Genomic DNA, 13,589 nt, shown 5'->3' with positions numbered 1-13,589 from the left:
AAGAGTCGAGAAAGAGATCCAAGGAATTAGAGTAGGAAATGAAGAAATCAAATTGTCACTTTTCGCAGATGACATGATGGTATACTTAGAGAACCCCAAAGACTCTGCTAAAAAGCTATTAGAAATAATTCAGAATTTTAGCAAAGTCGCAGGATACAAAATAAATCCACATAAATCCTCAGGATTTTTATACATTACCAACACAATCCAACAGCAAGAGATACAAAGAGAAATTCCATTCAAAATAACAGTCGATAGTATCAAATATTTGGGAATATATCTACCAAAGGAGAGTCAGGAATTATATGAGCAAAATTACAAAACACTTGCCACAAAAATAAAGTCAGATTTAAATAATTGGAAAGACATTCAATGTTCTTGGATAGGCCGAGCGAATATAATAAAGATGACAATACTCCCCAAATTAATCTATTTATTTAGTGCTATACCAATCAGACTCCCAAGAAACTATTTTAATGACCTAGAAAAAATGACAACAGAATTCATATGGAACCACAAAAGGTCGAGAATTTCAAGGGAAGTAATGAAAAAAAAATTAAATGAAGGTGGTCTAAGTGTACCTGATTTAAAGCTATATTATAAAGCAACAGTCACCAAAACCATTTGGTATTGGCTAAGAAATAGACTAGTTGATCAGTGGCATAGGTTAGGTTCACAGGACAAGATAGTGAATAAAAGTAGCAATCTAATCTTTGACAAACCCAAAGATCACAAATTTTGGGATAAGAATTCATTATTTGACAAAAACTGCTGGGAAAACTGGAAATTAGTATGGCAGAAACTAGGCATGGACCCACATTTAACACCACATACTAAGATTAGATCAAAATGGGTCCAAGATTTAGGCATAAAGAACGAAATCATAAATAAATTGGAGAAACATGGGATGATTTACCTCTCAGACTTGTGGAGGAGGAAGGAGTTTGTGTCCAAGGGAGAACTAGAGACCATTATTGATCACAAAATAGAACATTTTGATTACACCAAATTAAAAAGTTTCTGCACAAACAAAACTAATGCAAACAAGATTAGAAGGGAAGTAACAAATTGGGAAAAAATTTTTACAGTTAAAGGTTCTGATAAAGGCCTCATCTCCAAAATATACAGAGAATTGACTTTAATTTATAAGAAATCAAGCCATTCTCCAATTGATAAATGGTCAAAGGATATGAACAGAAAAATTTCAGATGATGAAATTAAAACTATTTCCACTCATATGAAAGAGTGTTCCAAATCACTATTGATCAGAGAAATGCAAATTAAGACAACTCTGAGGTATCATTACACACCTGTCAGATTGGCTAAGATGACAGGAACAAATAACGATGAATGTTGGAGGGGCTGTGGGAAAACTGGGACACTGATGCATTGTTGGTGGAGTTGTGAAAGAATCCAACCATTCTGGAGAGCAATCTGGAATTATGCCCAAAAAGTTATCAAAATGTGCATACCCTTTGACCCAGCCATACTACTACTGGGCTTATATCCCAAGGAAATACTAAAGAAGGGAAAGGGACCTGTATGTGCCAAAATGTTTGTGGCAGCCCTTTTCATAGTGGCTAGAAGCTGGAAGATGAATGGATGTCCATCAATTGGAGAATGGTTGGGTGAACTATGGTACATGAATGTTATGGAATATTATTTTTCTATAAGAAATGACCAACAGGAGAAATACAGAGAGGCTTGGAGAGACTTACATCAACTGATGCTGAGTGAAACGAGCAGAACCAGAAGATCATTATACACTTCAACAATGATACTGTACGAGGATGTATGCTGATGGAAGTGGATTTCTTCAACATAGAGAAGAACTAATCCAATTCCAATTGATTAATGATGGACAGAACCAGCTACATCCAGAAAAGGAACACTGGGAAATGAATGTAAACTGTTATTTTTACCTTCTGAATCCAATTCTTCCTGTGCAACAAAAAATTCGGTTCTACACACTTATATTGTATCTAAATTATACTGTAATATATTTAACATATATAAGACTGCTTGCCATCTGGGGGAGGGGGTTGGGGGAGGAAGGGAAAAAATCTGAATAGAAGTAAGTGCAAGGGATAATGTTGTAAAAAATTACCCATGCATATGTACTGTCAAAAAATGTTATAAATATAAAAGAAAATAAAAAATTAAAAAAAAAAAAAAGAACATGTTCCCCTAAACTTAAAAAAAAAAAAAATTAATTCAGAGATAAGATGGACTACACAAAATATATCGGGTCAGTACAGTGAAATAGAAAGTTGGGTTGGCAACCAGAACACCCCACTTCTATTTTGGATTTTGAAGAAATTTTGAAGAAAACATTTCTAGATGTTTTATCCAAAATAAACCATTTCTATTTCTAAGCTTCAGCTTCCTCATGTATAAAATGGAAACAATAATACATTGTATATCTCACACAGTTTTTGTCAAGAAAATAGTTTATATATATATATATATAATATTGGCTAAGTAGGTTAATGATTTATCTTTCCCTGGAGCTCTTGTTTAATTATGTTTCATTTATGTTCTCAATCAAAGCTGGAAAACCAAGATTGAATGCCAGTTTAGTCAATGTTTGCAACATGCAAAGAAACATGCATGCTGGCTATTATTAGATAAGTTATGATATACATTGAACAGATGCAAAGCCTCTCTCAGCTGGTAGAATAAGAACTTCCTAGGCCCAGTCACTGATATGATGCTGTTCTTATATATAAAACGAATTCTTTTTTTAAAATAGATGAAAAATATATTTTTATGTCTTTTATTACTTTTTAGCTTAAGTATCACATGTTTTGTGAGTGGCATCTATACACCACTACTAATGAACTCCTAGACCCATTCATATATCAAAAAGGAAAGAATAAAAGAATCTAAACCAAAGAAGCACTTTTTAATGGATTGGCCAGATATTAACAACTGAAATGTTACTGTATATTTGATCACTGAAAGCAAAAAATAATGGAAACTATTGATTTAAATGCTACAGGAAAAGTAAAGCAAACTCTCTCTCTCTCTCTCTCTCTCTCTCTCTCTCTCTCTCTCTCTCTCTCTCTCTCTCTCTCTCTCTCTCTCTCTCTCTCCCTCTTAGACATACACACACATTTTGTCTTCAAATCAAAGCATTTTGTAAAAGACACTCATGTTATACCTTCTGAAACATTAATCCTTTCCCTCATGGGCTGTTCAGATGAAGTAGCCAGTCAATGTACTTCTACTACAGCAATTCAAGATTTTCTGAATCCAACTAAAATAGAAGTAGACAATGTCAGTGCAGGGCCAGATGCTGATGAGAAGATAAGTAGCTGATTTTGGAAGCAAAGGAACTAACATAAAACAGGCATCATCCCTCCCCAGTGTAGGATTATATACATTGCTTTTAGTGATTGTTTGATTCCCTGCAGCCTGATGAATGGAATATCTGCTTTGTTCTGTGAAACTGACTCATAGCCAAAAGCCTTTAATACACATCTGTTATGAATATGACGTTAACACATTAGTGCTGTTTATATTATCCTTTTTATTCATATTTATAATGACCAGAAATGCAAGTGGCTTTAAAGATGCCCCATACTGGTTCCAAAAACAATGGGTATGAGGCACTAGAAACTTAAATTATATTTGCTTCTATCATGTACTGAACAGCCATTTGAATTGAAAGGACAGCACCTCTGAAGTAAAGTGGCTGACATGCTGTTTATTATGGGTCACAAAGATTTATATACTAAAGATCTATATTTTCCCTAGAACTTTTGTTTAATTCTCTCTCATTTATATACTCAGTCCATATTGGGGAACCATGATTAGATGTCCATTTATGCAATGTATGTGCACAAGAAAACATTTCTTTTGGAATTCCATATCATTTTGTGCCAATCTGTGACTTCATTTTTTCCTGTCAAGGGATTCAGGGTTAATGTGGCTGTGTAAACATCACAAGACCTATGTTTTAGAAAAGCTTAGACATTCATGCTGTGTGCGGAAATTAGAGAATTGTCGTCTAGGGAGACTCCTTTACACATAAACACTCTGAAAATTACTTTTCATGATGTGAGGTTCAACTTTTCTATCATATTTCCTGTTTCCTGCATGTGAGAATCAACTCACACATATTACAAAGTTAATCCAGGTACTTACATAAGATAAAAGCATGAATTGAATTCAGGAATGGAGAGTGAGATAGGATATTAGACCATTAATTTTTTGGAGAACCTAAATATATCTTTCAAGTTAAAGTAGCACCAAAAACAGAAAAGAGGGGAGATAGAAAATAAAAGGGGAAAGCAGAAAGAGGAGGGATCTATGATGACATGAATAGGTCATAATCTACTGGGTTAGTTGAGCTAATTGTGGGGGCAAGGGGGGCGGGAATTAAACCATATATGGATCTTGCAGAATTCTAAAACCAAAGATCAACCAGATTGTTTTGTTTTTTTAAATTTTATATGTCTACAACACTCATAATATAATGTAAGGAGGATCAAGACTTTTGGCTTAGTGGCAGGAGGGAGAGCACAGATTAGCAGTTCTTCCTTTTCTACCTCTGTTTTAAGTGCCACCTTTACACTTAAAAAAGCTCAAAAGCAATTCATTTGTCCTGGATACTAGTTGCCATGGGTCTTACAAGCTAAAAAGAAATGAGTAACCTTAACCCTACAAAGGAAGGAACCTGCAAGGCTTTCTACTGGAGAGGGGAATGGAGGAGTAGAAGGGGGGGAGGAATGAAAGGACTTGATAGTCATATAGAAAAAGAAATTGTTACTATATTATTATTAATAATAATATGTTAATAAGCCAACATTTTCTGTTTTAGCCAAGAGTGGAAAAGCCTTTTTAACAAACAAGCTGAAAGCATATTGATTAGACCTAAGGAATGTTGACCTGGACCAGTCTTATAAATGAGTGAGAATGCTGCCCTGGAGAAGCAGCCAGAACAAAAGAAAAAAGACATATTTGATGAAAGAAGCAGCTTATTGGAGGAAGAACATTAACAACTTCAGAGTCAGAAAATAAAGAGAAAGGGTGAATGTTCAGAGGATGGTAACTATAGAAACTGACATGAGTGTCAGGAGCAAAAGTGAAATGCAATAGTGTACTAAGGAAACTGTAAAATGCAGAACAAGGAAACATAATCAGTCACTAGGAAACAGAACCATGAGAGATATTTCAATCACATCTCAATTACCTTGCAACATGAGAAACTCAGGGACCTTCTTGGGAGTCTGTGGGAATCTAGGTTTTTTGTTTAGAGTCATGACTAGAATCTGTTCCATCTCTTGTTTTCCCATTTTGGGTTCTTCCCATGAGATAATTCTGCCTATTTTTAATAGCTTCATTATTTGAGACCCAAACCAATTCTATTAGTGCTTCATTTACAAAGTACTGAGGAGCTCATCAATGAGGGAGTTACCTCCTTGGGTGAATATAATAATTCATTCACACATCATCTTTTCTGATTTTTATGTATAAGTTATCCATCAGTCTCCCATAGAAGATCAACTGGAATACATGTATTTAAGCCATAAATCAAACTTAGCAGAGAAGGAAAAAATATGTCTGCTAATATAGATTTGACACAAAGATCATGGGTGACTCCTAAAAGAAAATACTGAAATTTGACAAATTTAACAAATATTAAGTGCTTATTATTATGACTATTTCCTGTGTTGGAAACTACTAGAAATATATTTGAGATAAGATTTGATTTTTAACCTCAAAATTTTTATGATCCAGTTAGCTAAATATTAACAAGTTGTACAAATAATAATAAAAAGAGAATATAAGTGTGTAAGAGAAATATATAGTGTTTATAAGAATTCATAGGGAAATAATAGTTTTCTTGTTGGAGGAAAATCAGGTAAGTCTTCATGAGAAAACACTGTGGATAAAGGTATAGACATTGAAATATATATAACATGTATTTGGGGTGCCTAAATATGATCTTTCCAACTTTGTTGTCAGAGTCTGTATTTTTATACAGTAAAACATCAGATTAATAATGAAGCAGTTTAGCAGATTTAGCATCGCTGAGTTTATTTGGATAAATTGTCTAGTACAGTGCAAAAAAACCCCACTGGAATTCATATTTCTTTTTTCTTTTTTTTTTTTAACAAAAATGTTATGCATGGGTAATTTTTCAGCATTGAAAATTGCAAAACCTTTTCTTCAAACTTTTCCCCTTCTTCCCCCTACCCTTTCCCCCAGATAGCAGATAGACCACTACATGTTAACTAGGTTAAAATATAAGTTAAATACAATGTAAACATATCCAAACAGTTATTTTGCTGTACAAAAAGAAGCGGGCTTTGAAACAGTATACAATTAACCTATGAAGGAAATAAAAAATGTAGTCAGACAAAAATAGAGGGATTGGGAATTCTATATAGTGTTGCATAGTCATCTCCCAGAGTTCTTTCACTAGGTATAGATGGTTCAATTCATTACTGCTTTGTTGGAACTGATTTGGTTCATCCCATTGTTGAAGAGAGCCTTGTCCATCAGAACTGATCAGCATAGATTATTGTTGTTGAAGTATATAATGATCTCCTGGTCCTGTTCATTTCACTTAGCATCAGTTCATGTAAGTCTCTCCAGGCCTTTCTGAAATCATCCTGCTGGTCATTTCTTACAGAACAATAATATTCCATAATATTAATATACCACAATTTATTCAGCCATTCTCCAATTATTGTGCATCCAATCAGTTTCCAGTTTCTAGACATTACAAAAAGGGCTGCCACAAACATTCTTGCACACGCAGGCCCTTTCCCTTCTTTAAAATCTCTTTGGCATATAAGCCCAGTAGTAATGCTGCTGGATCAAAGGGTATGCACAGTTTGATAAATCTTTGAGCATAGTTCCAACTTGCTCTCCAGAATGCCTACATGTATTCACAATTCCATCAACAATGTATCAGTGTCCCAATTTTTCCACATGCCTTCCAATACTCTGCATTATCTATCCCTGTCATTCTAGCCAATCTGACAGGTGTGTAGAGGTATCTCAGAGTTGTCTTAATTTGCATTTCTCTGACTAATAATGACTTGAAGGCTCATATGGCTAGAAATAGCTTCAATTTCTTCATCTGAGAATTGACTGTTCATATCTTTTGACCATTTATAAATTGGAGAATGACTTGGTTTCTTATAAATTAGAGTCAATTCCTTTTATATTTTAGAAATGAGGCCTTTATCAGAACGTTTGACTGTAAAAATGTTTTCCCAGTTTATTGCTTCCCTTCTAATCTTGTCTGCATTACTTTTGTTTGTACAAAAACTTTTCAATGTGATATAATCAAAGTTTTCTATTTTGTGATCAATAATGATCTCTAGTTCTTCTTTGGTCATAAATTCCTTCCTCTTACACAGGTCTGAGAGGTAAACTATCCTATGCTCTTCTAATTTATTTATAATCTCATTCTTTATGCCTAGGTCATGAACCCATTTTGACCTGATCTTGAAGTATGGTGTTAAGTGTGGGTCAATACCTAGTTTCTGCTATACTAATTTCCACTTTTCCCAGCAATTTTTGTCAAACAGTGAGTTCTTATCCCACAAGCTGGGGTCTTTGGGTTTGTGAAACACTAGATTATTGAATTTATTGGCTGCTTTTTCCTTTGAGCCTAACCTATCCCACTGATCATCTAGTCTATTCCTTAGCCAATACCAAATGGTTCTGGTAACCGTTGCTTTTAATTTTAATAATTTAATAATTTTAGATCTAGTACAGCTAGGCCACCTTCATTTGATTTTTTTTCATTAATTCCTTTGCAATTCTTGACCTTTTGTTTTTCTATATGAACTTTGTGGTTATTTTTTCTAGGTCATTAAAATAGTTTTTTGGGAGTCTTATTGGTATAGTGCTAAATAAATAGATTAGTTAGGTATTATTGTCGCCTTTATTATATTTGCTCATCCAATCTAAGATCATTTAATATTTTTTCTATTGGTTAGATCGGACTTTATTTGAATGGAAAGTGTTTTGTAGTTTTGCTCATATAGTTTCTGATTTTCTCTTGGCAGAGAGATTCCTAAATATTTTATACTATCAATACTTACTTTAAATGGAATTTCTCTTTGTAGCTCTGTTGGATTTTGTTAGTGATATATAAGAATGCTGATGATTTATATGGGTTTATTTTGTATCCTGAAACTTTGCTAAAGGTGTGGATTATTTCTAATAGCTTTTTAGTAGAATTTTTGGGGTTCTCTAAGTATACCATCATATCATCAGCAAAGAATGATAGTTTGGTTTCTCATTACCTATTCTAATTACTTTAATTTCTTTCTCCACTCTTCTTGCCAAAGGTAGCATTTGTAAAACAATATTGAATAGTAATGGTGATAGTGAGCAACTGTGTTTCACTCCTGATATTATTGGGAATGGTTCCAGTTTATCCCCATTTCATATGATGCTTACTGATGGCTTTAAATGGATGCTACTGATTATTTTAAGGAAAAGTCAATTTATTCCTATATTCTCGAGTGTTTTTAATAGGAATGGATGTTGGATTTTATCAAATGCTTTTTCTGCATCTATTGAGATAATCATATGATTTTTGTTAATTTGGATATTAATATGCTCAATTATACTAATAGTTTTCCTAATATTGAACCCACCATGCATTCCTGGTATAAATCCTACTTGATCATGGTATATTATCCTGGGGACGATTTTTGTAGTCTTTGTGCTAATATCTTAATTAAGATTTTAGCATCAATATTTATTAGGGATATTGGTCTATAATTTTCTTTCTCTGTTTTCAACCTACCTGGTTTAAGTATAAATACCATGTCTGTGTCATAAAAGGAATTTGGTAGGATTCCTTCATTCCTTATTTTTTCAAATAGTTTATATGGCATTGGAGCTAATTGTTCTTTAAATGTTTGGTAGAATTCACATGTAAATCCATCTGGTCCTGGAGATTTTTTCTTAGGGAGTTGATTAATAGCTTGTTCTATTTCTTTTTCTGAAATGGTACTATTTAAGCAATTTACACCCTCCTCTGCTAATATGGGATGCCTATATTTTTGAGGTAGTCATCCATTTCCCTTAGGTTATCAAATTTATTGGCATAAAGTTGGGCAAAGTAACTCGTTATTATTGCTCTAATTTCCTCTTCATTGGTGGAAAGTTCCCTTTTTATCATTTGTAAGACTAACAATTTGATTTTCTTCTTTCCTTTTTCTAATCAGATTTACCAAAGGTTTATCTATTTTATTAATTTTTTCATAAAACAAACTCTTAGTTTTATTTATTAATTCAATAGTGTTTTTTTTTTACTTTCAATATTATTAATTTCTTCTATTAATTTTAGAATTTCAAGTTTAGTATTTTAGGGGTTTTAATTTGGTCTTTTTCTAGCTTTTTAAGTTGCAAGCCCAATTTATCGACCTTCTCTTTCTCTATTTTATTCAAGTACGTCTCTAAAGATAAAAAAAATTGCTTTTATTACTGCTTTAGCTGCATCCTACAAATTTGGTATGATGTCTCTTGTTGTCATTATCTTGAGTAAAATTATTAATTATGTCTATAATTTGCTGTTTCACCCAATCATTTTTAAGATGAGATTATTTAGTTTCCAATTACTTTTTGGTCTATTTACCCTAACTTTTTGTTGAATGTAGTTTTTATTTCATCATGATCTGAAAAGAAAGCATTTACTATTTCTGCCTTCCTGCATTTAATTTTGAGGTCTTTATGTCCTAATACATGGTCAATTTTTGTATAGGTTCCATGAACTGCTGAGAAGAAAGTATACTCCTTTCTATCACCATTCAGTTTTCTCCAAAGATCATACCAAATTTTTCTAATATCCTATTTATCTCTTTAATTTCTTTCTTATTTGTTTTGTGGTTTGATTCATCTAATTCCAAGAGTGCAAAGTTATGATCTCCCACTATTACAGTTTGCTGTTTATTTCTTCTTGCAATTCTCTTAACTTCTCCTTTAGGAAGTTAGATGCTATACCACTTGGTGCATATATATTTTGTATTGCTATTGCTTCATTGTCCATGCTACCCTTTAGCAGGGTATAGTTTCGTTCCTTATCTCTTTTGATTAGATCAGTTTTTGCTTTTTCGTGATCTGAGGTAAGAATGGCTACACATGTTTTTTTTAAATTCACCTCAAGTATAATAGATTGTGCTCCAGCCTTTTAAATTTATTGTGTATGTATCTCCCTGCTTTAAATGTGTTTCTTGTAAATAACATATTGTAGTGTTCTGACTTTTGATCCAGTCTGCTATCTGCCTCCACTTTATGGGAGAGTTTATCCCATTCACATTTATGGGTAAAATTACTAATTCTGTATTTTCTGCCATCATATTATCCCCAGATCATGCTTTCCCCCCCTTTTCCCCCCCCTTACCTCTTTACTCAGTATTAAACTTATGGGCCCCACTTGGTCACACAGATCTCCCTCTTTAGGATCCCTCCCTCCTCCATTTAAATGCCTTCCCTTTAATTGTACCCTTCACTTATTACTCTTTTCCTTTTCCCTTTTCCTTTCCCACTTTTTTTTTAAATTAATAGTTTTTATTTACCAGATATATGCATGGGTAATTTTACAACATTGACAACTGCCAAACCTTTTGTTCTAATTTTTTCCCTCCTCCCCCCTCACCCCCACCCTGTATGGCAGGTTGACCAATACATGTTAAATATGTTAAAGTATAAATTAAATATAACATATGTATACATGTCCAAACAGTTGTTTTGCTGTACAAAAAGAAGCGGGCTTTGAAACAGTGTACAATTAGCCTGTGAAGGAAATTCAAAATGCAAGCAGTCAAAAATAGAGGGATTGAGAATTCTATGTAGTGATTCATAGTCATCTCCCAGAGTTCTTTTGCTGGGTGTAGCTGGTTCAGTTCATTATTGCTCTATTGGAACTGATTTGGTTCATCTCCTTGTTGAAAATGGCCACATACATCAGAATTGATTATGATATACTATTGTTGTTTAAGTATACAACAATGTCTTGGTCCTACTCATTTCACTCAGCATCAGTAAGTCTCTCCAGGCCTTTCTGAAATCATCCGGATGATCATTTATTACAGAACAATATTATTCCATAATATTCATATACCACAATTTATTCAGCCATTCTCCAATTGATGGGCATCCAATCCAAGTAGTTTTCAGTTCCTGGCCACTACAAAAGAGTCCTCTCCCACTTTTTAATGAGGTGAGAAAGAATTCTCTGTAAAACAAATATGTCAATTATTTTCTCTTTGAGCCAACTCTGGTGAGAATAAGATTCACATAATGTTCCTCCCCCCTTTTAAATTTCCTCAGATATGAGGGGCAGAGCCAAGATGGCAGAGAAGATACACGCAAATATGTATGCTCCCTTCTTCCCTCAATGCCAACTAGTTAAATCAGCCTCAAAAATAATACTGGACTGATAAAAACCACAAGTATTAGAGGCTCAACTTACCAGCTGAAGAGAATCTAAAATTTCAACAGCAAAGGTAGGTTCCAGGGGCGGAGTCAAGATGGTGGAGAAGATACACGCAAATTTGTATGCTCCCTTCTTCCCTCGATACCAACTAGTTAAATCAGCCTCAAAAATAACACTGGACTGATAAAAAACACAAGGATTAGAAGCACAACTTACCAGCTGAATAGAATCAGGAATTTCAACAGAAAAGGTCGGTTCTGAGGGGAGGGAAAAAAAAAAAAAAAAAAAAAAAAAAAAAAAAGATCAGCACAGACAGAATTGGACTAAGAGCTAACACACTGTGCCAAACAGGCTGGGGAGAACTCTGGGACTCATAGAAGCCACTGAGATAGAGGAATTTGGCACAAGCTGATAGCTCTATTCTGATTATAAAACAGCAGATCAGAAGAGAAATCAAGGAACTTTAAAATATAAAGCCAGATCCTAGAACCACCCCAATCTGGAAGTGACTTAACACTGATCTCAGCACAGCTATGCAGCCACCTTCTGCTGTCTGGGGCTTCTCCTTGGGGCAGTTAAGAACCTGAACAGCTGGGGACACAGCCCAGGGCAGCCTCTAATCCATATAAGGTGAGGCTTACCTTGAGACAGTGGAACTCTAGCAGCAATGGAACTCCCAGAGAAGCAGAACCTTTGAATTAGGGACCATGGTTTCCAGGCAGACACTTCTGGTTTGAGCGCAGGGACTTTTAGCATCAGCAGCTAATATCCACAGCCCCACGGGAGGTTTTGGCTGTGGTTTGTGATCCTTTCACTGTTCAGCCTTAAACCTCAGGACAGTCCCTAGACCACACAGCTGAGGTCCTTCACTGGACACTCCTCCCAGTGCAGCCTTGCTAAACACCTCTGAGGCATTTCCTGGGAGGGGGGAGGAGAACTCTCTCCCAGAGCTCTCTCTTAGCACACACAAAAGACTATGGCATCCATCCAGTCTGGGAGAAAGCTGATAAATTTCTTAACCCAAGGGCAGACCCCTGCCAAAGAGTTAACAATGAGTAAGAAGCTGAAGAGAACGATTTACAGCTTCTATAAAGAGAAAGAGCGGGTATCCAACCCTGAAGAGGCTTACAACAGAGGGTCTCCAGAAAACACCCTAAAGGGGAATGATACCTGCCCCCCATAACATAACTCTCTCCTAGAAGAGACTATTAAAAAGTTAAGAGCGCTTGAAGAAAAATGGGGAAAGGAAAGAGAAGCTATGATAGAGAATAACAACATCCTGAAATCTGAGTTGGAAAAAAATAAAGAAATCACAAGAGGTGCAGGGAAACAAAATTTGTGAATTAGAAAAGGTTAAAAAATCACAGGAAAGTAGGATTTATGAATTGGAAAAGATAAAAAATTCCCAAGAAAGTAGGATTGTGATTTGGAAAAAGAAAATAATTCACTAAAAAAATAAAATAAAATTAGTGAAATGGAAAAAAATTCACCAGAGCAAAATAATTCATTTAAAAACTCAATTGGACATATGCAAAAAGAACTAAAAAATGTGAATGAAGAAAATAACCCATTAAAAAAAACAGGAATGAACAAACAGAAATGAATGATTCATTGAGAAACCAAGAATCAATCAAACAAAACAAAACAAAACAAAAAAAAAAAAAAAAAAGAAAAGAAAAGCTAGAGAATAATGGCAAATATTTACTGGGAAAATCTATAGACCTGGAAAATAGATCTAGGAGAGATAATCTGAGGATCATTGGACTTCTCGAAAATTATGATGAAAAAAAGAGCCTAGATTCCATTTTACAGGAAATCATCAAAGCGAACTGTCCAGAGATAATAGAAACAGAAGGCAAAATAGATGTTGAAGGACTTCATCAAATACCTTCTGAAAAAGACCGTAAAAAAAGAACTCCACAGAACATTGTGGCTAAGCTGAAGAATTACCAAACTAAGGAAAAAATATTGCAAGCAGATAGGAAAAAACAATTCAAATATCAGGATGCCACAATAAGGGTCACACAAGATCTGGCTGCCTCCACATTAAAGGATTGAAGGGCCTGGAACCTGATATTCCAAAAGGCAAAAGAACAAGGATTGCAACCTAGAATAAACTACCCAGCTAAGTTTAGCATTTTCTTTCATGTAAGAAGATGGTCATTTAATGAAA

General features: G+C 34.4%; 1 long non-coding RNA gene across 1 annotated transcript in view; it reads right to left on the bottom strand.

Moving 5' to 3' along the window:
• The window catches only part of LOC141553540 (uncharacterized), a 137,075-nt gene that overhangs the window by 14,240 nt on the left and 109,246 nt on the right, over nt 1–13,589 (bottom strand). The window contains exon 4 of the long non-coding RNA XR_012485509.1: nt 3,164–3,259. This is a non-coding gene — a long non-coding RNA (uncharacterized LOC141553540). The remainder of the gene's footprint in view (nt 1–3,163; nt 3,260–13,589) is intronic.

Source organism: Sminthopsis crassicaudata, chromosome 2, assembly GCF_048593235.1.
Source record: "Sminthopsis crassicaudata isolate SCR6 chromosome 2, ASM4859323v1, whole genome shotgun sequence".
In the NCBI taxonomy this organism is placed as follows: Eukaryota; Metazoa; Chordata; class Mammalia; order Dasyuromorphia; family Dasyuridae; genus Sminthopsis; species Sminthopsis crassicaudata.
Note: the sequence above shows the minus strand (reverse complement) of the source record. Positions and strands in the feature narration are given on the sequence as shown.